The sequence below is a fragment of the Protopterus annectens genome, chromosome 11.part0 (genome assembly GCF_019279795.1).
Source record: "Protopterus annectens isolate FY-2018-M chromosome 11.part0, PAN1.0, whole genome shotgun sequence".
Taxonomy (NCBI): Eukaryota; Metazoa; Chordata; order Ceratodontiformes; family Protopteridae; genus Protopterus; species Protopterus annectens.
Window position 1 is genome coordinate 567,968,608 of NC_056745.1, and position 22,736 is coordinate 567,991,343.

The following is a 22,736-nucleotide window of genomic DNA, read 5'->3' on the forward strand; positions in this document are numbered from 1 at the left end:
TGTGTATGCCTTTCCACCTCTGCCTCTCCTCCCAAAGGTACTTCTGAAGGTCAGACAGGACAAGCCAAGGATGATTTTAATAGCTCCAGATTGGCCTCGACAGCACTGGTACCCATTACTGAGAAGTCTAGTATGGAAGCCTCCATGGCCTTTGCCTTCGATTCCACACCTGTTGTCACAGGAGGACAGCCATTTGCTCAATGTCAAACTTCACTCTCTTCACCTAACAGCCTGGCATATTCTGTTTTGAACCATAGAGGGTCTCAACTTCCACAACAAGTTTTGAATGTGATTTTGGAAGCTAGAAGGCCTAGTACAAGGAAAGTGTACGCAGATAAATGGAAGAGATTTTTATTTTGGAGTGCAGCAAAGGATTTTGATGTTTCTGAGCCTAATTTAAGTGTGGCTCTTCAATATCTTACTGAGTTACTGGACAAAGGTTTGTCCTTCTCTTCTATTAAAGTTCATGCTGCAGCAATTTCAGCTCACTATGATTGTGACCCGCCATTGTTTTCTCATCCTTTGTTCAAGCAATTTCTTAGAGGGGCAAAGAATATAAGACCCCCACGAAGAGCTCCTACTCCTGCTTGGGATCTCAATTTTGTGTTGGAGAAACTCACTCTACAACCTTTTGAGCCTGCAGCTACTGCTGAGTTGAAATATTTATCATGGAAGACTGCTTTTTTATTGGCCATTACCTCTGCAAGAAGGGTTTCTGAATTGCAGGCCCTTATGGCAGTTGAGCCTTTCTTGATTTTCCATAAGGATAGGGTATCATTACGTACTAATCCTTCCTTTATGCCTAAGGTGGTTTCTAGTGTGGCTTTAAACCAGACTATTCATTTGCCTACTTTTTATGCAAATCCCCAAAATAAGGGGGAAAAGATTTTGCACACTTTGGATGTACACAGGCAGTTGCGTTATTATTTGGACAGAACTAAAGGGTTCAGGCAGTCTCAGCAGTTGTTTGTTTCTTTTGCTTTGAGTTCTCAGGGCAAGCTGTCAAAACAAACTATTTCTAAGTGGATTGGGTTTTGCATTGCTTTCTGTTATTCCCATCATGGCAAGGAGGTTCCAGCTGGGATTAGGCCTCATTCCACTAGGGCTACTGCCACTTCCACAGCTTTTTTGAGGGGAGTGGCAACCAAGGATATTTTGGAGGCAGCTACTTGGAGTTCTGTGCATACCTTCTCTAGGCATTATCACCTGCCACTTTACTCTAAGTCCAGGGCTGGTTTTGCCACTGCGGTTTTGCAGGGCATTTTGGCAGCTCCTGCTTCCTTATAGTTAGCCATCCTCCCTTATCTCTGCTTTGGGATTCTACCCAAGTGTAAGGACTGCAGCAATGTGAGATGAAGAACATAGTACAGTTTTGTACCTACCATAAATGTAGATGTTCAAAGATCCACATTGCTGCAGTCCAATTTACCCTCCTTCCCCTCTGTACTTGGAGGTGGTTGTGTGCGTTGGGTTGTACATATTGTGTGTATTGTATATATTGTACATATAGTTAGTGCAAGGGTGGTTGGTTATTTGTTTGCTGTCTTTTGGTTTTGACCTTTCTTTTTAAGGTCTTCTGACATCTGGGGCAAGAAAAGACTGAGGATTTGATGCCGGTCATGCGCATTTGTACCCTGACGTCCTGACGTCAGTTAAATGCGCCCTGACCGACGTCAGCCTTATACTTTGATATTCGGGCCGACCGTGGACAGCGGACTACCCCAAGTGTAAGGACTGCAGCAATGTGGATCTTCGAACATCTACATTTATGGTAGGTACAAAACTGTACTTTTTGTGCAATGAATGTATTGCATGAGTGTAGTGTGGGTACTCAATGCTTTTGTAGGTATCTGCATAGGTCCATGTGATGGCCTCTGCACCATTTGTAAGGCAGCATTTGCTAATTGCATGCAGCCAGGTGTGTACTGATTGCATGTCTCACTGTGATTTCAGGACACTGCTATAAAAGGGTATGTGAGATAGGCGTTGCCCTTTCAGATTGTAGGGCGTGGACCATGCTGGTATGCTGTTGACAGTGTTCTGTGAGTGTGAAAGTTAGTACATCTCCCATGCTTCATGCTGTGTTGTAGATTCAGGTTGCTGCATTTCTCTTGCCTGTTCCCTGTAGTGAGTGTGTATGCATACTGACACCTACAACTATATGTCATATGTATTGCTATATAAATATATATATATCTGTGTACATATGCATACTTTCATATATGTACATTAGCTGACATTATTGGGTACAAGCTAACAATTAGCAGGGCTGTTTCTGTTAACACTACACTAGTATGGGAATCCAGTAATTGGGACTATAAAAGTCTGCCTGACATGCTTTAGTTAGTAGTCATACTATATTGCCTTTATCTTCATTCCTACTATTACATGTTCCACTTATTTAGCACTATATTCCTGTATGAGAGTTATGGCTTAGTGGTAGGTCATACAGCCTAGTGTTACAATGGTCTTGGGGTAGGGCCTACTAGTATGCTTATATTCTGCTTTTGACTTGAGTATAGGGCCTATCAATCAAAGTGCTGGAGGCACCTTTAAGCAGTTAAAGGGGTTAGTAGGTCTCACAGGAGCCAGGCTGTGTTGCAGATTCTGGTTGCTGCATTTATCTTCACTGTTTCCTGTAGTGAGTGTGTATGGATACTGACACCTACAACTATATTTCATATGTATTAATATATATTTATATATATGTATGTGTAGATATACATACATTCATATATGTACATTACCTTACTTTATTATGTACAAGCTAACAAGTAGCAGGGCTGTTTCTGTTAACACTGAACTAGTATGGGAATCCAGTGATTTGGCCATTGAAACTCTACCTGACATGCTTTGGATAGTACACCTCCTATATTGCCTTTATATTGATTCCTACTATTACATGTTATATTTATTCTAGCAGTGTGTTCTTGTAAGGTAGTCATGGCGTAGTGGTAGGTCATACAGACTAATGTTATGAAGAGACTGGCAGTGGGAATTTATTTTTCTTTGCAAACTTTCAAACTGAGTACAGGGCCTGTCAATCAAAGTGCTGAGGCCACCTTTAAGCAGTTAGAAGGGTAAGTAGGTCACACAGGGGTCAGGCTGTGTTGCAGATTCAGGTTGCTGCATTTATCTTCACTGTTTCCTGTAGTGAGTGTGTATGGATACTGACACCTACAACTATATTTCATATGTATTTATATATATTTATATATATGTATGTGTAGATATACGTACCTTCATATATGTACATTACCTTACAGTATTATGTACAAGCTAACAAGTAGCAGGGCTGTATCTGTTAACACTGAACTAGTATGGGAATCCAGTAATTTGGCCATTAAAACTCTGCCTGACATGCTTCGGATAGTACATCTCCTATATTGCCTTTATACTGATTCCTACTATTACATGTTATATTTATTTTAGCACTGCGTTCTTCTAAGGCAGGCATGGCTTAGTGGTAGGTCATAGAGACTAATGTTAACAAGGTCCTGGGTTCGGGACTGACAGTGGGAATTTATTTTTCTTTTCAAACTGAGTACAGGACCTGTCAATCAAAGTGCCATTAAGGCACTTTTAAGCACTTAAAACCAGGTCTGCGCTCGTTTGCGCGGAGCTCACGCATGCGCACTGACGGTGAGCTCCGCTAACACAAGCGCACACCCGCGCTAATTTCTTTGAAAGAAAAGAAAAAGGGGTGACAGGAAAGTGGTGAAAAAGGGGTCACAAAGAGGGTAAGACAGTAGGGAAACAAGCGTGGGATTTGCAGGAGGGATGTAGGTAAGGCCCATAGATGCCCATGTCTTTGGCAGCAACAGCTGTGCATTTCCATGTATTTTGGTGAGACATTGGAAACCTTTCACCCCTGAGAGAGGTGTCAGGACAACATTAATATTTGTTGTAGAGCCAATTGTAATTAACTGTTTCAATGTCAAGCAGACATGTGTGCGACATGGACAGCTATGTATGGGGCGTAATTTTTTTGTGGGTACAGAGTGCCCTTTTTTTTTTTTCAGGTGAGAGTGGTATGTCAGGTGAAGGAAGTCGGTATAGCTGGGGAGGTAGGTTGGGTAGGTTAACAGACAAGACAGACAAGACGCATACAGGGCGTGTATGACACACGTGGGGGTTACACAATTGACGGGACGGAGGTTGGGATATCCGAGATGCATGAGCCCACAGATGGCAACAGTGGAACTGATATCCCCACCCATAGGCAGTTGCCACTGTTCCTTCACAGCCCAGGACGGGCTGTGCTGGGGGCTGTGTAGGCGGGGCAACTGCCGGGGCCGTTAGCTGTGCCACACGAGCCTCGAGCTGGCGTAGGGGCCCAAGAACAGAGTCTTGCATCTCCCTTCGCACCACAGACCGGACACCTTGGAGGGTGAGTGGACGAACCCCTCCGCCACACTTGCAGAGGGGACGGGCCCCATCCCCTGCAGCGCTTCCACCCGAAGGTGGCACAGGGCCACCGGAGGGGGTCCGCCTGGGCACTAGTGCCAGGTGCAGTCGCCAGCTGAGGTGGGAGAGGTGGGTCCGCTGGGACCTGCCTTCCCAAGCGTTCTAGGTTTGTGAGTAGTTATGTTAGTTTGGGTTAGTGGCATTTTATTCCATTCAGATTAGTTGTAACAGCATGCATTGGTATTCCCATCAAACAAACACCCAGATATTAACACCATTGAACAAGGGGCATATCAATATCACATGCATTATTTGAACAGAAATACACAGTCAAACAACATGCAGGGTTGATTAATGGCAACAGGCCATCAAATTTGCAGGTATGAACAGGGCACATGCACAAACAGACATTCATATAGTTTTGAAACGGACAAATGTCCATGATTAATGAAATGTTCACATACCATTATTTAGTGGGTGTTGTTATATGGAATTATAGGGTTGGGTGGAGATAGAAAGTGATGACACATTCATATGTTACACATTGATTTACATTTGTAATAGGTACACAATTAAGTTGAGGCTGATGTTTCAAAATAATTTTTATTTGACTGTCATACTACACCTGTTACAAATACATCACTATCCTACTTATTTTGAATCTGATCAGATACATCATCCTGCTACACTTTGATGACAGGACAGGGGACAACTATGGCTGTTTAGTCTGTCAGATAATCATTCATTCTATCTGCAAATTGTTTACTGTGATCACCATATACAGAATTTGGCCTAGACATTCCAGATTCTGACACACTGAAATCAGTTTGGGATATTAAGATGTACTTCCCACATGCATTTAGTTCTGTAGAAACACACCGGGGCTACTATATTCAGGGGTTATTACTACTTTATTTATTCATACATGACCCTTTCTGTCACTCTCACACATCCTGCAACTTCACAGTTCAGGTTGGTACTTCTAGGCTTTGTTCACATGTTAGACTGGTGGTGATTCAAACACTTTCCAACAGCCTCACTTCTGTCATGATTTAGCATTTCAACAGGGGATATATCTCACATATGACTACCTCAGATTCTGAAGCTGTACTCTTGAGACTACTGCAGGTTACACTATATTTAATTAATGGTGGGACATCTGTATTACAGCACTGTTTAATTCTATCAATTATATTTCCAGTTACACTTGCATACTGATGAACTTGTTGCAGGCATACCTGCAGACTTTCAATTCTTGCTTGCACATTATATTACTTTTAATCAATACACTGCAGTGTTCTGATACATGCTACAGTATAATATTTATTTACATGTAATGGATGGGGTTACTAACCTGCATGGTGGCACAGCCGCACCAGCCTACGGGCATACATCTCGCGGTTCGCAGAGCGGACACCTGCAGCTGTAATATGAAAGAAGTAATATTGGACTACACATCTCCATGGTATCAGCCAGTTGAAATCCTTACATACATAAGCAAAATGTAACTTACTCAGTAGTGGGGCGTTGGGCATATCCCGGGCCTCCTGGATCCATTCGGTCAACTGGTCTTGCTTGCATCGCTTCAGGTCCGCATGGTGGTGACGGACCTGCTCACCAGTGCGTGGAATGCCAGTAGCCCTGGTCAGATCACGAGCCAACTGGTCCCATGCCTCTGCCCTATAGGCTCCCCATGAGACCTGGCCCTGCATGAGTTGGGCCTCGTGATGATGGACAAGGAGCCAGACCATGTATCTGGACTCCTCAATGCCCCAATGCTGTGCTCGAAAGCAACGTCCCTCACCTACTCCACTCATTCTGACTGCAGGTCTGTTCTACAATCGTTTCTGCTGTGTATTCCCGCCTATGGGGCTTATATATGCCGCTTTTCCTGCACATTTCTCTGATTGGCCATTTTGGAATTGTATCTACTTCACTGAAAATGCTTTATCATGCTCCATTCTGGATTTTATCCCATATATATGCTATTTCTGCATTTCTAGGTATTGCTGTCATGGCTTAGTGGTTTAGTACCTTGACTCTAGTGCATGGTATCCTGGGTTCGAATCTGGCAACTGATTTTTGATTTTCCTGATAGAAATGAGTTGAGACCTGTCAATCAAACATGCCAAAAGCACTTTTAAGCACTTAAAAGCAGGTCTGCGCTCGTTTGCGCGGAGCTAACGCATGCGCGCTGACAGTTAGCTTGTGGGAGCGGCGCGCAAACAGTGTGCGCTGGGATAAACCTTAATTGGCTAGCGACACACATGTTTAGCTCAGCACAGCTAGTTGCAAACAGTTTTAGCCTGTTAAACTGGTGCTTAGCAATGGGCACGCAGTTTGCAGCTTTGTAAACACTACTCAGCTACGGGCAGTCTGTCTCACAGCAGCTTAGCTATCAGTACATTTCTGACTATTTTTATTATTGTGTTACTTCAAAATTTATGCTCCATTTCATTCCATTTTACAAAAGGGAATACTTTTACATTTGTACAATACTGTCAGGGGGCTTTTTAGTGCTTATTTACAAAAAAAAAGGTTGTTGTGGGGGCTCGAACCCTGCCTGCCTACTCTTAGGCCAGCAACTCTACCGCTAAGCTATTACTACTTGGCTTACTTTGCATATTTAGTTTTTATATCCTTTTCCAGTGACTGCTAACTGCAATTGCGCTAGTAGCACACCCGCGCACACGAGCGCACACAGTAGCAAACATTTACGGGGTTTAAAAAAATAAAACAGGTTTTAATTTAATTTTATAACATCTCTTCACTTTATACACTGATGGTCTGTCGGGGCATGTGTTGTGTAGTGTGTTTATTCACATTTCCATGGCCTCTCTCGTGGCTGTTTACTTTCAGCCATTCTAGTCTTCCGGGGGCGTGTCCGCTTGCAGGGCTTAGCCTACAGACACGCCCCCTACTCTCTTACACGGACCGTGTAAGAGTTACTAGTGTGATTCAGCATGCCTCATGCACCTCATGCATATGCATGACATGCTGACATCACACTGTTTAACTGCAGCCTCCGTGTAAGAGTTATAACTCTTACACAGAGGCTTCGTGAATCTGGCCCTTTGATTCACTAAACTGGGATTATCTTTTTAAAATTCTACAAATTTATGATTTCCCTATACAATTCATTACTTTAATAAAAAATATTTATAAAGACAATTTGACCTATGTAAAGTTAGGCCCATTTACATCAGAAACTATTGAAATTACTAAGGGGACTAAACAGAGATGTCCTATGTCTCCAATGTTGTGTGCATTAGCAACGGAACATTTTCCTCAGCAATCCGTTTTAACTCTAAAATTAAAAGCATTAACATTTTTGATCAATTTAATTCCAATATAATGCTCTTTGCAGATGATATACTTAAACTGAGTTAGCCTCCAATAAGTGCATTCTCTTTTACAAATCTCATCACTAGCAGTAATATTCCCTACTATAAAATCACCTACTATTAAGCAATATTCTATTATGTTCCTTACCTTTTGCAATCAACTGTAACCTTCTGAACTATTATTATACAATGTACTTTTGTGTCTATGTAGCTTACATGTGTAACTGTATATTTGTTTGTTATCTGTATGGCATGTACTGAGTGTTAATTATTTGGAGCTTTTCTGCTTGAGCCACAACTGAAAAGGGGTTTCCAACCCAGTCGGACTTTCACAGTAATCAAATGCAAATGAATGAATTAATTAATCAATCAATCAATCAATCAATCAATCAATCAATCAATCAATCAGTTAATCAAAATCAATCAATCAATCACCATGTGCATATACTTCTTACAAGGAGGCACTTAAAAGAAACCTCTCCAAACCTGAAAGACTTCCTAAGCCAACAAACTGCAACACCTACCTTCAGCAATTACTAAAGCACACACCAAAAGCAACACCTAACACTACACATGAGCCTACACCCAATGATCCTCCAAGAACAAAGTCCATAAGGCAAGCAAACACTTTACCTAGTACTCTTGTCACAGGAGATTCTATAGTACAACACACAGATACTCCTCTTGATAGGATGAACAAGGAGAAGATAAGAGTTAGTTGCCTATCTGGAGCTAGGATTCACAAAAGCATGCACGCACTTAGGTCACTGCATTACAGGTACCAATATAAGTCTATCATAGTTCATCTGAGTGTAAATGACCAGAGGTGTACCTCACCAGACTATATAAAAAGTGACCTTATGGATCTCTCTAAATATGTGTCAGCTACAAGCATGTGTCTTGCATTAAGCAGCATTCTATCTTCACCAAGAATGAAGCCCAGGTATGAACAAAAAATGATTGATTTTAATAATTGGTTTAGTTTCTGGTGTCACTCAAGGGGATCAGTATGGGAGGAAATGGTTAACAGACCACTTTGCTTTGTCAAGGATGGTCTGCACCTGTCCCCTTTTTTAGAATGACAAAACTACCAAAATAATAATAATAATAGTAATAATAATAATAATTAAAAGTTACTGATCAATGCTAGGAGACTAAAGAAACTCCACATCCTACAGGCTTTCCTCACTCTGGAGAATGCAGACATCTATGCTGTTATCAAGACTTGGTTTAAAGTCACAGAAAGTACTCTGACAGTGGAAAGCTACAGTTCCTTCCATACATTTAGACCATCAGCAGCACAGACCTGGGCTAAAGGTGGAGGTGTCTCAATCTTTGTTAGTAGCAAATACAACTCTATATTGCTTAAACAGGATGATGCCCTGCAGTTCATCTATGTCCAAGTCTCTATAAACAAGGTTCCCCTACCATCTACTGGCCAGCTACAGGTCACCTTCTATCACCCGCGAAGCTCAAAACTCTTAACTAGACCTACTAGAGGTGCTCACCATTCAACCAAATACCCTATTCACAGGAGACTTTAACAGCTATAGACTGGGAAATGTATACTGCCTCTAACTCACAGGCTCAGCATTTCCTGGACTTCATCAACACAAACACCCTGGACCAGATAGTGCACTCTTCAACCAGAGAAACAGACATATTGACTTGGTGCTCACCAACATGGGAGAGCATTGCATCCAACCCCCCCTCCCATGTCACATCCTGACTGATGAAGTTGGATCACAAAGCTGTCTCCATGGAAATAAAATTCAGCTTGTTAAACCCAACTAAACCCAAGCAAACTAAATCATATTAAGCGACGATTTGTCAAAATTCACATCTCCCTCCAAACTCCAAGAACACAACTACCTATGCAGAATTATTTACAGAAACCCTGTACAAACATGGAAATGGCTGCATTCAGGCTGCTGTATCTAGTTCTGAGAAGTAAGCCTAGATCTAACACCAAAAACAAACCACACTGGTGGATTATTTACCTTAACAGGCTATATAATAAAAAAAAAAGTCATGGCCAAAATCATAAGTAACCTTTTTGTTCATGCTACAAACTTTTAATAGTAGTACACACAGAATGACCCATAGCTTCAATGATCTTATATTATGACAGGCATGTGTATCACACTATGTTTGTCCATCTCACAGTGGGAAATTCACAGTTATTGGCATTTAGTTGCAGCAATGATACATTACAATAACTCTATGTACAGGGCTGGACTTAGGTGAAATTGCACTCTAGGCACTGCCTACTGTTTCAGCACCCTCTCTCTCTCTCACACACAGACACAAACACACACACACATCCTCCAGTGCTACCCTCTGCCCCCCCTCCAACATCTTGAGCTTCCCATACCATGCACTTTACATTTTTCTTCCTTTTTTCCACATTTAGCCTTACTGTTCAGCTTTTTCAAGAAACCATAACTTTCTGTATGCTCTGATGTGCATTTTAAAGTTTTTTTTCTTTGCACACAGCCTTCATAACTGATGACAGCAACAACCTCCTCAGCAGCCCACAGAACATCAAAGGCAGATGGAAGGAATACTTTGCTTCTGAATGAAGGAAACTCTACAGAGGCTGTACTGCCTGAGATATGGCCTACAGTGTAAGAAGAAGATAAGCCCACCCTATCAGATAAAATAAGGACACCATTAAGGAAAATGAAGTCAGGAAGAAAGCTGGCTCAGATGAGGTTATGGCAGATATGATTAAGATATTAGGGGAGTTAGGGGAGAAATGTCTCCAGAGGGTACTTATAGCAGTATGGAGGGAAAGGTATGTCCAATATGAATGGAGAATAAGCATTCTAGAACAAGTTTTCAAGAATAATGGAGACATTCACAACTGTGGGTATTATAGAGATATCAAACTTCTGTTACACTGCAAGAAGGTTTGGACAGGCTGATTTTTAAATGAGAATGTAGACTAGTAGAAAGTAAGATGGGAACAGAGCAGTTCAGATTCAGATCAGGATGAAGCACGACTAAAGACTAAACCAATCTTTGCAACAAGACAGATAACTGAGAACAACTGGGAGATGAGGAAGGAGACCAACTGGCCTGTCCTAGACTTGGGGAAAGCATATAATAAGGTTAAAAAAATGATTTGGGCAATGCTGTGATGGTTCAAAGTCCAAGAAATATCAGTAGATTTAGTACAGGCTATGTACAAGGATCCAATGACAGAAATAATAACAAGTGTTCAGTTCTGAGCCCACTTTTGTTCATCTTGTTGGACTTACATTAGCAAAAAAGCTGGAGGGGACACATCAACAAAGCTGCTGTGTGCAGACAAAGTGGCATTACAGGCAGACTGTGAATAAGAACATCAGAAAATGATGGGTGAATGGACGGCAAAAATTAAAGGCATACAGGATAAAACTGAGAACAGATAAGACAGTTGTAATGGCAGCAAATGGGGAGAATCTGAAGTTGTTGAACATTGAGATAGAAGTAAAAACTGTGGCATAGGTTAACAGTTTCAATTATCTGGGAGGGATGTTTGAGGAGAATGGATTCTGAATGAAAGAATCAAAGCTAGAATCAGAGGGCAGCAGCCAACTGGCAAAGATTGTCAGGGATAGTGTGTAATGCCAAAGAAGCTGAAAAGTAAGGTGTACAAAACAGTGGAGTGATCAGTACTACTGCATGTTACAGAAGCCAGAGCAATGAAGGCACAGCAGTTGAGGAAGCTAGATTGAGATCTGGATGGATTGTGTGAGAGAAGACCTGTGACCATCATGCATGACTGTTGATGAAGGTAAAAGTGGCACTGAACTAATAAAGATGGTGACAGTTGTTGAGACACCCCAACAAGTGTAGGATGCACACTGCAGGGCAGATGAGGAAATAAGGACATCAAAGCAGAAACCCAAGTAGCTTCAATTGCAGAGAAGGTCAAAGAGAACAGATTGCAGTGGTTTGGGCACGTGTGCATGAAAGCAGAAGATAATCTGGTGAAGAAATTTGGGATGGCCAGGAAGAAGGCAAGTGGAAGTGAGGACTTCCAGCAAAGATCTGGATGGATTGTGTGAGAGAAGACCTGTGACCATCATGCATGACTGTTGATGAAGGTAAAAGTGGCACTGAACTAATAAAGATGGTGACAGATGTTGAGACACCCCAACCTAATGAAGAAAAAAGATGGAGAAAAAGTTTGTTGATGATGAACTTTGAACACAAATGTCATCTTACAGTACCTTTATATCTGTTATTCATTAGGTATTTTAGTATGGAAAGATTCTTCTCAATACTTCTTAAAACCAACTTTAAAGGAAGGGGAAAAGGACAAACCAAAAGGGATACAGACCTACAAGTTGGTTTTGTTGTGGAAAAGTAGATGTCAGAATTGGAAAGGTAGGACTTGAAATCATATATCAGTATGCATATATTGAAAAGAGAGCTATAATAACTTGATTTTCTACAATAATATAACAAGAGCTATGAATAAAAAACTGTGCTGAGATGTAATTTATATAGAGCAGTCTTCAGCATTTGACAGGGTCATGCACAAAACACTTACTAGTAAATTAGAAAAACTAGGTATTAATGTAATCTTGATAAAATGGCTTACATGTGTTTAGGTTGTATCCTTCTGATCTTTCTTTTTCATCTGAGATGTTGTATTGTCTGTATGCAGATGAATTGTAAATTGGAAAACTTATTACATCTTTTACAGATGGGGCATATCTGCAAAAGAACTTGGCAAAATTGACCATTTAGGGCACACAAGGGTAATATACTGACAGATATTTCAAAACTAAGAATATGAGATTTGGGAGACATAGACTGAAAGGTGAATATTTGATACAGCAAGTGACTGAAACAGAGGATTCATTTACAGATCTGGGTATATGGGTAGATCCATCTTTGAGTTTTTCCTGGTTATAGCAACCAGTCAATTAATGACAGCTGTAAAACTTCAAATTGTATAAAAAATATTTGTAAAGACAAGAATATCAGAAATGATGAAATTGCAAGTTACATTAAACCCAAACTAGAGCAGTAGCATAGCAACAGTGGGGTGAGATGGACAGCTGCCCCAGGTGCAAAGTGTTAGGGGGATATTGTGCACTGAAGCATTCCTGCATTCTTAAGTTTTTTTCTGTACTGAAATATCAGCACACGAAAGGCATGTCAGTTCAGCACTTTCTGTAGTAAGCCAGCAAGGACAATTTTTTTTTTTGCTCTTCACTTGAAGAGCTGAGGGGGGTGGGGCACTACTCTAGAGTCCAGCACAGGGCACTAGATCAACCAATTATGGCTCTGAGCTAGATTATGTAATAGTAAAATGGAAATCTTATAAGAAAATTTGCATTAGGAATTGGAAAGAGTACAGCAGAAATATACCAAGAACAAGCATGGATATGAAAGTTTAAGTTAGTATGAATAATTAAAATATCTGAGTGTATACAGTGTCTTATACAGATATGTAAAGGAGACCTTATTCAGGTATAGAGGACATTTAGAGGCAACTACCTCAGGGAATGCTTGGATTATCAATGAGTAGTAGTGTATCACTGGAAAACCTGTGTAGGAAATTATATAGGAATGAGAGATGTACGAATTGGTGGTCTGAGACAGTAGCTGACACCTGGAATGGACTACCAAATTTATATTAAAACAAGCAGGTGTTTGCATTTTTCTAAGAACCATATGGGTAATTATTATGTAGATGACTGTTTTGTTATATTGTCAGGCTAGTATGACATTATTTCCCATGCCTGAAATGTAAGTATGTATGTGTGACTGAATGACAGAGTGACCTCTCCAATGAGTCCCCCATGTCACCTTTAACTGTGTATTTAAGCAACATTAATCAGGATAGCCCCACTGGTGTCACCAGTCCCTCTGCCATTAACTGGTAAGTGTGGATTTCATAAGAGGTGAGTGGATCACAGTTCTGTCATATCTGCTTGTACAGGTAAAGTCTTGACTACACTATCTCTGCATGATGGCACTCTTTAATAAGCCACTGCTTACGATTAGATGTGATCTAGGAGCATCCCCTGCCCCCCTCAATGGCAGCAGTGTCTCCTACCCAACAACATTAGCCTGGCTGTTATTGGAGCTCCTGTCTTTGCTGGGAATACCACAGTGGTCTGCCAATATCTGTAAACCCTTCCCATTCCTAAGTCTGGAGAGGAGAAAGTAACCCAAGTCTTTTTATTATTCTCTTAGCCCATGTCAGTTCCAACTGGTGCTAACTGAAGTCAGGGTAGCTGGGTTATAGTCATGGTTTTATATCTCTTTGTCAGTGGAGCTGGTTGAAACTTTATAGTTTTAGTGGACCCTAACAGCTCTTTGCTTACAGAAACTGGAAACAATGACACTACACATATTCTTTCTTTTACTTATGCAGAAACATTTTATTTATTTATTTTCCATTCCACAGTTAACTGGGTTAAATAACAACTGGCATAAACATAACATGGTTGGAGATATTCAGTTAATGGGAAAAATGTTGGATCAATAGATGTGCATGACATCAGCAAGATTATAACATTCCTATTATTAGTTATTTATCAATTTACTGCTGTTTTTTTTTTTTTAACAGGAAAGTCCGACTGGACACAGGACCTATTTTCAGTGGATGTCTGGGGACAAAGGCTCCAATGTGTAAACAGTAATAAACAGAGTGACACTAACATTTGAAAGGAAATAATTTATAAAAGTCTTTTCAACATTTTTCAAAAGAGGGAGAACTGCATTTCAAATCTGATAAAGTATGCAGACTCAATAAAATAAGGATCCAGGCCACCAGTGGAGACAAATCTTTTATAACACAACACAGATTAGCGCTTTTGTCTTGAAGCAAGACTTCTTCAGATAATACAGATGTGCTACACATTACTTATAAAGCCCTTTCAGTCAAACATAATTAAAATTTAAAGACACATGGGTCAAATACAAAAATTTAAAACATGACAAAAGTGCATATATAATTCTGACATTTAACCAGACAGGTAACAACCATACAAAAAATGCCCAAACTTGGCAACATGATAAATGTAGAATAATCAAATTCTAACTGCCTTAGCTTTTAATACTGGCTTAATAGTTATATATTCATTAAGACCAGGAAAAATGTTGGACCTCAGCCTTAGCTGCCATTTTAATTCTCTGTTCAACAATACATTTTTAATGTCACCTCCCCTAGAATTACTTTTTACCACATCAATAATACTAAATTTAAAATCATTAAAAGAAGAACATGATACTGAATGTTTAAACAAAGCACTTGTTTCTTTTCCTATCCGTATATCATGCAGGTGCTCATACATTCTATCCTTAAGTGCTCTCTCTGTTTTTCCTATATAGAATGCAGGGCACCTTACACAAATAGCCAGATATACTACCATCCTAGTATTGCAATTACCTTTGCAAAATCTCACAATACTTTTCAAGCCATTGTTTAAACGTATACAGTCATCCTTAAAAATATAAGAACATTGACTACAATTGCCACACTGACTAGTAGCCTTTTGTACTATTCTATCATACTTATCAGCTTATTCAAATAGTCTTTTGAAGTTTTTCCCTGTTTTGGAAGTAAATATAGGTCTTGAACCTACTGCTTCGTATAACTCCTTACTAGTTTTTAACACACTCCAGTTAGTTCTAACTATGTGAGTGAATATATCTGAAAAGGTGTTAAATTCTGTGACACATGCCCCATTAAAATTTTTGTCGTCCTTTCTTTTCACAACAGTGGTCAAAGGTTGACCTAACAGAGCCTTGTATTTCATACCCCACCCTTTGTAAATTTCATCCAACACATCCTGTATAAGCTCTACAGGATACCCCCTTTCTACAAATATTTTACCAAGAAAAATAAGTTCTCCAACTAATTCGTCTTGATCAGAAGTCATCCTTGCGACCCTCACAGCCTGACCTTTAATAAGACTTCTTTTCTGAAACTGGGGGTGATAACTAGTGTAGTGCAGGTAACTGTTACACCATGTACTTTTGCTATAAATTCTAGACTTAAATCCATTAGTAGTTTGGAAAATGGTTGTGTCAAGATAATTAATACTAGCATTGTTCCAGGTGTGGGTGAGGGTGAGGAAAGAGGTACATGTATTTAGATAATGCATAAACAATTCCACAGTGTCTTTTGTCCCCTCCCATAACACAAAAATATCATCAAGAAATCTCAAATATAAACTATATTTTCCTGGAACGAGCAGTTAAAGACAAACCTATTTTCCCATTCCAGCATCACTAAATTGGCATATAGGTTCATAGGTTCATACTAGGCTATCTGCCCTAGGGCATTTATAAGCTTAGCCAGAGTATGTTTGGCTTTCGCCACCCATTTTAAATTAATTTTGCTATGCCCTTTTTCGAGGTTAGTATACTGTGCCTCTGTCTAACAGTGACACAGAAGTGATACCCAGGGTAAACCTACGATCTCCCATCCACTCATCAAGATTCCTCTTGAAGAGAGTCAATGAGGGACTCTGCCTAACCTGGACTGGGATTTTATACCAGAGTGAAGGGAGCCTCTGGGTTATGAATCTGTCCCTCCAGCATGTCCTATTTATTTCAGTGCTGAGGTTCAAGTCTCTCGAGCGTCTAGCTCGATGGGATTTGGATTTGTTGAGGTGCAGCATGTCCCTTAATTCCGGGTTGGACATGACCTTATACGTCAGGCACAGGTCACCTCTGAGCAGGCGGTATGCCACTGAGTAGAGCTGGAGTTTCTTTAACCGGGCAGCATATGGCATCTGTTTGAGCCCTTTGATCCTCTTGGTGAGGTACTTTTGGGGTCTTTCCAGTTGCTGCAGGTGTTTGGTAAGGTACATCCCAAAAGGGGCATTGTACTCGATTATGGGCCTGATGAGGGATGAGTAAAGAGGCACGATGACCTCCCCTACTCTAGATGTGAATCCCTTCATGATTAGGTGGGCTATATAAAATGTTTTTCTAACCACTTGGGCCACGTGGTTGTCAAATGAGAGATTGCTATCAACTTGGGTCCCCAGGTCCCTAATTACTTCTTCTGTACTTAATGGATTACCACCTATGTGGTAATTTGTGGGCACTTTGTTTTTGCCAAAGGGGATGACTATACACTTTTTGGCGTTTAGCTTGAGGCCATGGCTCTGGCACCAGTTGTCCATTTCTATGAGGCCCTTTTGGAGGATGCTTGTGTCGGCTGGAGAGTCGATTATGGCGCCCAGTTTGCAGTCATCTGCGAACTTGGTCAGCCACAGTCCTTCCGTGTTGGCCTGTACCTCAGAGAAATATATACCAAACAAGAGAGGTCCCAGGACTGAGCCTTGTGGGACGCCACTTGTAACTGGTTTGGAGTCTGACATGGCTCCAGCAATTCTAACCATGTGGGTTCTGTCCTTGAGCCAGTTTGCAACCCATCTAGTGACACAGGGGTTTGTATTTAAGCTGGTGAGCTTATCTATAATTCCCGAGTGGGGTATTGTATCGAAGGCTTTTGCGAGGTCCAGATAGGCTGTGTGGACCACCTTCCCTTCGTCAATGGCCTTGGTGACTGTTTCAAAGAAGTCAACCAGGTTTAAGAGGCAGGATCTGCCCTTAACAAAGCCAAACTGGGTAGGATCCAGTGTCTGTAGGTCCCCAATATCTTTATTTATGAGGTCCATGATGATCCTTTCCATAGCTTTGCAGACCAAGCTAGTCAGGCTTATGGGGCGATAGTTTCTAGGGTCCATTGAGGCACCACCTTTGTGGAGAGGAACCACTGTTGCTGTACGCCACTCTTTGGGTACATATCCTGTAGTCAGGCTGAGATTGAACAGTAGTTTTATGTTTGGGTTTAGCTCTTCTTGGAGTTCATGTAGGACGCAGCCTGGGACACCGTCTAGTCCCATTGATGCTGTGTTTCTTGCTTTGGAGGGGGCGGCTCCCACCTAAGCATCTGAGATGTCAGGGGGGCAGCACTCTGCTGGGATAGATATTTGCCCTTTTGGTGGGGAGGGGGGGAGAAGTTTGCGCTGAACCTGTCAGCTAGGATATTGGCAATGTCTGCGGGATCAGTGTATTTTTTGTCATTTTGGACTAATTCTGAGCATATCTGGGAATTCCTACCCAGGTTCCTAACATAACTAAAGAAAGCCTTGTGATTATCCTTAGCGTCCTGTGCAATTTTTCTCTCGAAGCTGGCCTTTGAAGATTTTATGAGTGCCCTTAATTTTTTGCTAATACTGATCAGAGATGCCTTCCCTTTTTGGGATTTTGCTCTATCATGTAGTAGCTTCCTCCTTCTATTGTATAGTTTGTTTATGGCTGGGGTCCACCAGACAGGTTGTCTGCCTTTGGAGGATTGGGTCTTGGTTTTATTTGGAATTGCATGATCCATGCATTCCTGAAGGTGTTCATAGAATGCATTTATAAAGGATTCTGTGGTCTGGGCCATATTTTCCACAGACCCGGGGGCTTTGAAGGATTCCACCTCGGTTTTGAGGAGTGTGAAATTTGCTTTAGAGAAGATTTTCACTGTGGTTTTCTGGGCAGGGGGTGGGGTCGGGATGTGAATATCCAGTGAGATCAGTTTATGGTCTGATCTTACCAGTGAGGGATACACTTCTGGTCTGGAGCATTGAGTCCCCATGTTGGTGATGATCAGGTCCAGTATGTTTTCCCCTCTTGTGGGAGTGGTAACAAGTTGTTCCATAGCATTTGAGTTTATGAATTCTAGGAACCTTTAGGCAAGGGTGTTGGAGCTAGAGTAATGCTCCCAATCTATGTTTGGGTAGTTGAAGTCGCCCAATATAATGGTGTTCGGAGAGACCTTCATATTTTCCAGTGTTCTCAGGAAGGCCGAGTGGGGTTCCTGGGTTTGGGAGGGTGGTCTGTAGCAGGCTATAAACTGAAAGGCAGTTTTACCCACTGTTAGTTGCACATGGATAGTCTCTGATGCTTCGTGCTTTGCCACCAACCTGGAGGTGTGGGTATCTTTGATGAATATCGATACTCCCCCTCCTTTTGTGGTTCGGTCCACGTTTTGGGGCTGAAAAGCATTGTATGAGGTATAACCTGGTAGTGCTGGGGTGCTCTCGGGAGTCCTGAACCAGGTTTCTGTTACTGCACAGATATCGATGTTCTCCATGCTAAGGAGAGTTTCGAGTGCGTGCATCTTGAGGTTTAGACTTCTAGCTTGGAGTAGCATTACTCTTAGTTTCTTATCCCTTGTGATACCTATGGAGGTGGGTTTGTCTTTTGAGCCTTACCTAAAAAAGGCACTATGGGGGTAGCAAGAGCCTTTGCCAATATCCGAAAGCCCAGGGGTGACAGGTGCAAGCCGTCCCTAGAAAAGCATCGTGGCTTGTCGTGACATATGCTGCCCCCATAGCTACCCCACTAATTTCTTGAAAATATTCCCCTTGAAAACTAATATAGTTGTGGTCAAGAACCACCTCCAATAGTTCCAAGGTCAACTGGATTTGATCTTTAGATAAGGTGGAATATTTGTTTAAACTGTCACTAAAAAACTCATATCCTTCATGTCTCAGGATACATGTAAAAAGATCTTTAACCTCAATTGTGAGGAAACTACAACTCTCACTCCACACATCTTTAGTTAACTTAGTTAGAAATTCCCAAGAATCTTTAATTAAATGCTTAGTTTTAGCTGTTAATTCTTTGGTACACTAATGACATATACTGCTAAAGGGTGAGTCTTAGAATTCCTAGCTGACACAATGGGCCTAAAAGGTGGTTCTTCTACTGATTTATGTACCTCAGGTACCCCAAAGATGTTAGGAATAATAGGGTTAAGTTGCCTCAAATAATGATGTGTCTTACTGTCTATCCTATTTTCTAACAGGTATTCCTCAAGTAATGAATCAATTCTCCTGTAGGCTATATAAATTTCATTTTTTGAAACGGGAGAATAAGTAGTAGTGTCAAGCAAAATATTAGTAATTTCATTGTTGTAATCTTCAATACCATATAACACTATACCCCCTCCCATGTCAGGCTTCATTATACGATATTCACTTTGTGACTGCAGGTCGTATAATAATTTCTGTTCTTCTTTATTTAAATTAAGGTGCTCTGCTGTCCATCTGTTCTTTGTATATGCTTCATAAATTTCATCTGTAACAATTTTTTCGAACAGCATCAAAGTTGGGTGGAGGGGGGGTTTGAAGGTACTACTTCTAACTAGTCCTGTATTACCACTAAAATTGTCATTTTTTGTTATTTTGAAAACCATATTCAGGTTTAACTTCCTAAGATATAGTTCAAGGTCAACTAGTAAATTAGCTATATCACCATGATTGGATTTAACAAACTTGAATGCTTTGGAAAAAAGATTGAAGTGTTGCTTTCCTAGGGCATGTGGTGTGTAATTGAAAATCTTAAATCCTTTATATTCACTAACAATACCTCCAGTACCATCAACTACCACTATTTCCCCTTCTATCCCACCTTCTTCCACCCAGGACTCTCCCCAAGGAAACTGGGTGGATGTCCTGGGTCTGATGGATATCTCGTTTTGTTGGCCAACCGTTCTGACCTTCTTAGTACTAAAAAATGCTCGTTGTGCTCAGAGAAAGAATCCAATTCATCAAGAGGCCTATTAATAGCACCATTCACTGTCATATCCCTACCATATTCAGTCTCCCTTTCCTCTGTAGACAATCCTGCCTTACTATATTTGTTTTTGTAATTGTTGTGAAAATTCCGATTATTCTTCTTATTATTGTTATTGTTTTAGTTTTTAAATGGACCCGGGTATACTTTACTAATACTATATTGTTGTTTATCCCTCATAAACTTTTTCTGCTTCCTGATAAAAATATTATTAATTTTTTTGTCAGTTCTACTCAAACATTTCTTGTATAACTGCTCATATTCTGGAAACAGCAAGTCTTTTAAAATATCACCGTTCAATTTATTTATTTCTTTATGTAATGCTGCTAAGGCTAAATCATTATATTTTATCAGTTTATTAATCAAACCCAGCCCACATTCATTGAAAAAACAATGAAAATCATTCAAAACTTCTTGAGTGTATGTAATACCAAAAGGATATTTATACATTCTTAGTCTTTGTGCGACCAATTTGTAATTAAGACAGCAAAATGAATAGCGATTGTCAATTTGCAAACATTTACATTTAAAAAGTTTTTTTTCTAAAGTGAAAATCATGTCCTTAAGTGTCGGCGCATCCTCATAGTTCAGCCCATAACCATAGACATTATTACCAGGGTTATAGATGGCAAAAACAGAGTCAAAGTCAAAATTATTTTCTAAAATATCATTAAATCGCACTGAGTAGTTTAAACGATGAGAATTGTGCACCTCAGTGCCTTCAGCATTTAAATTAGAAACGTTACCCAGATGGACAACATGTGAAACAGTACCTTTTGAATTCTTGTATAACTGCTGAGAACCTCGGCCATTACTTTCCAAAGGAAGCTGCGTTCCACCAGACATGGTACGATGAACAGGCAAACCTAGTCCAGTTTTATGGCACAGTCCATGCTGAACGCCAAAACCTTCCATCTGAATCCCACCATGACTCGCAATGCCCAAGCGTGGAGACGACGTAGTAGGCGCTTCTGAAGCTCCCTTTGCATATGGAGAGACCGAACCTGGTTGAATGGCTCCATCTGCTGGCTCGTTTTGGCTCAACAGCTCAATAAGCCTGGTAAGGTCCCCCTTCAAGGCTGTAACATCTTCACGAACTCTGATAACCTCTCTTTGTGTTCTAACAGCACAGTCAGTACCAAAAGGGTCGTTATTCTCAATAATGGTAGAATCACCAGACACATCATTCACAGCGGTAGCACAAGTGGAAAAAACTGCAAAAACTGCAAAGAACAAAAATCACCAAAGGCAGACCACTAGACCCCGAATGAAAAAACTGCAAAGCACACTATAAATGAAAACTAGGCAAACATAATAAAATAAGGATCCAGGCCACCAGTGGAGACAAATCTTTTATAACACAACACAGATTAGCGCTTGTCTTGAAGCAAGTCTTCTTCAGATAATACAAATGTGCTACACATTACTTATAAAGCCCTTTCAATCAAACATAATTAAAATTTAAAGATACATGGGTCAAATACAAAAATTTAAAACATGATAAAAGTGCATATATAATTCTGACATTTCACCAGACAGATAACAACAATACAAAAAAATGCCCAAACTTGGCAACATGATAAATGTAGAATAATCAAATTCTAACTGCCTTAGCTGCTAATACTGGCTTAATAGTCATATATTCATTAAGACCAGGAAAAATGTTGGACCTATTAGTTTTCAAGGGGAATATTTTCAACAAATTAGTGGGGTAGCTATGGGGGCAGCATGTGCCCCCGTATATGCCAATTTAGTGATGTTGAAATGGGAAAATAGGTTTGTCTTTAACTGCTCATTTCAGGAAAATATACATTTATATTTGAGATTTCTTGACAATATTTTTGTGTTGTGGGAGGGGACAAAAGGCACTGTGGAATTGTTTGCGCATTATCTAAATACATGTACCTCTTTCCTCCCCCTCACCCACACCTGGAACGAATCTAGTATTAATTATCTTGACAGAACCATTTTCTAGACTAGTAATGGATTTAAGTCTAGGATTTATCGCAAAAGTACATGGTGTAACAGTTACCTGCACTACACTAGTTATCACCCCCAGTTTCAGAAAAGAAGTCTTCTTAAAGGTCAGGCTGTGAGGGTCGCAAGGATGACTTCTGATCAAGACGAATTAGTTGGAGAACTTATTTTTCTTGGTAAAAAATTTGTAGAAAGGGGGTATCCTGTAGAGCTTATACAGGATGTGTTGGATGAAATTTACAAAGGGTGGGGTACGAAATACAAGGCTCTGTTAGGTCAACCTTTGACCACTGTTGTGAAAATAAAGGACGACAAAAATATTAATGGGGCATGTGTCACAGAATTTAACACCTTTTCAGATATATTCACTCACATAGTTAGAACTGACTGGAGTGTGTTTAAAACTAGTAA

At 40.5% G+C, this 22,736-nt stretch overlaps 1 protein-coding gene across 1 annotated transcript in view; it reads left to right on the forward strand.

Moving 5' to 3' along the window:
• Positions 1 to 22,736, forward strand: part of OTOGL (otogelin like) — a 3,472,886-nt gene that overhangs the window by 764,748 nt on the left and 2,685,402 nt on the right. The window lies entirely within an intron of this gene.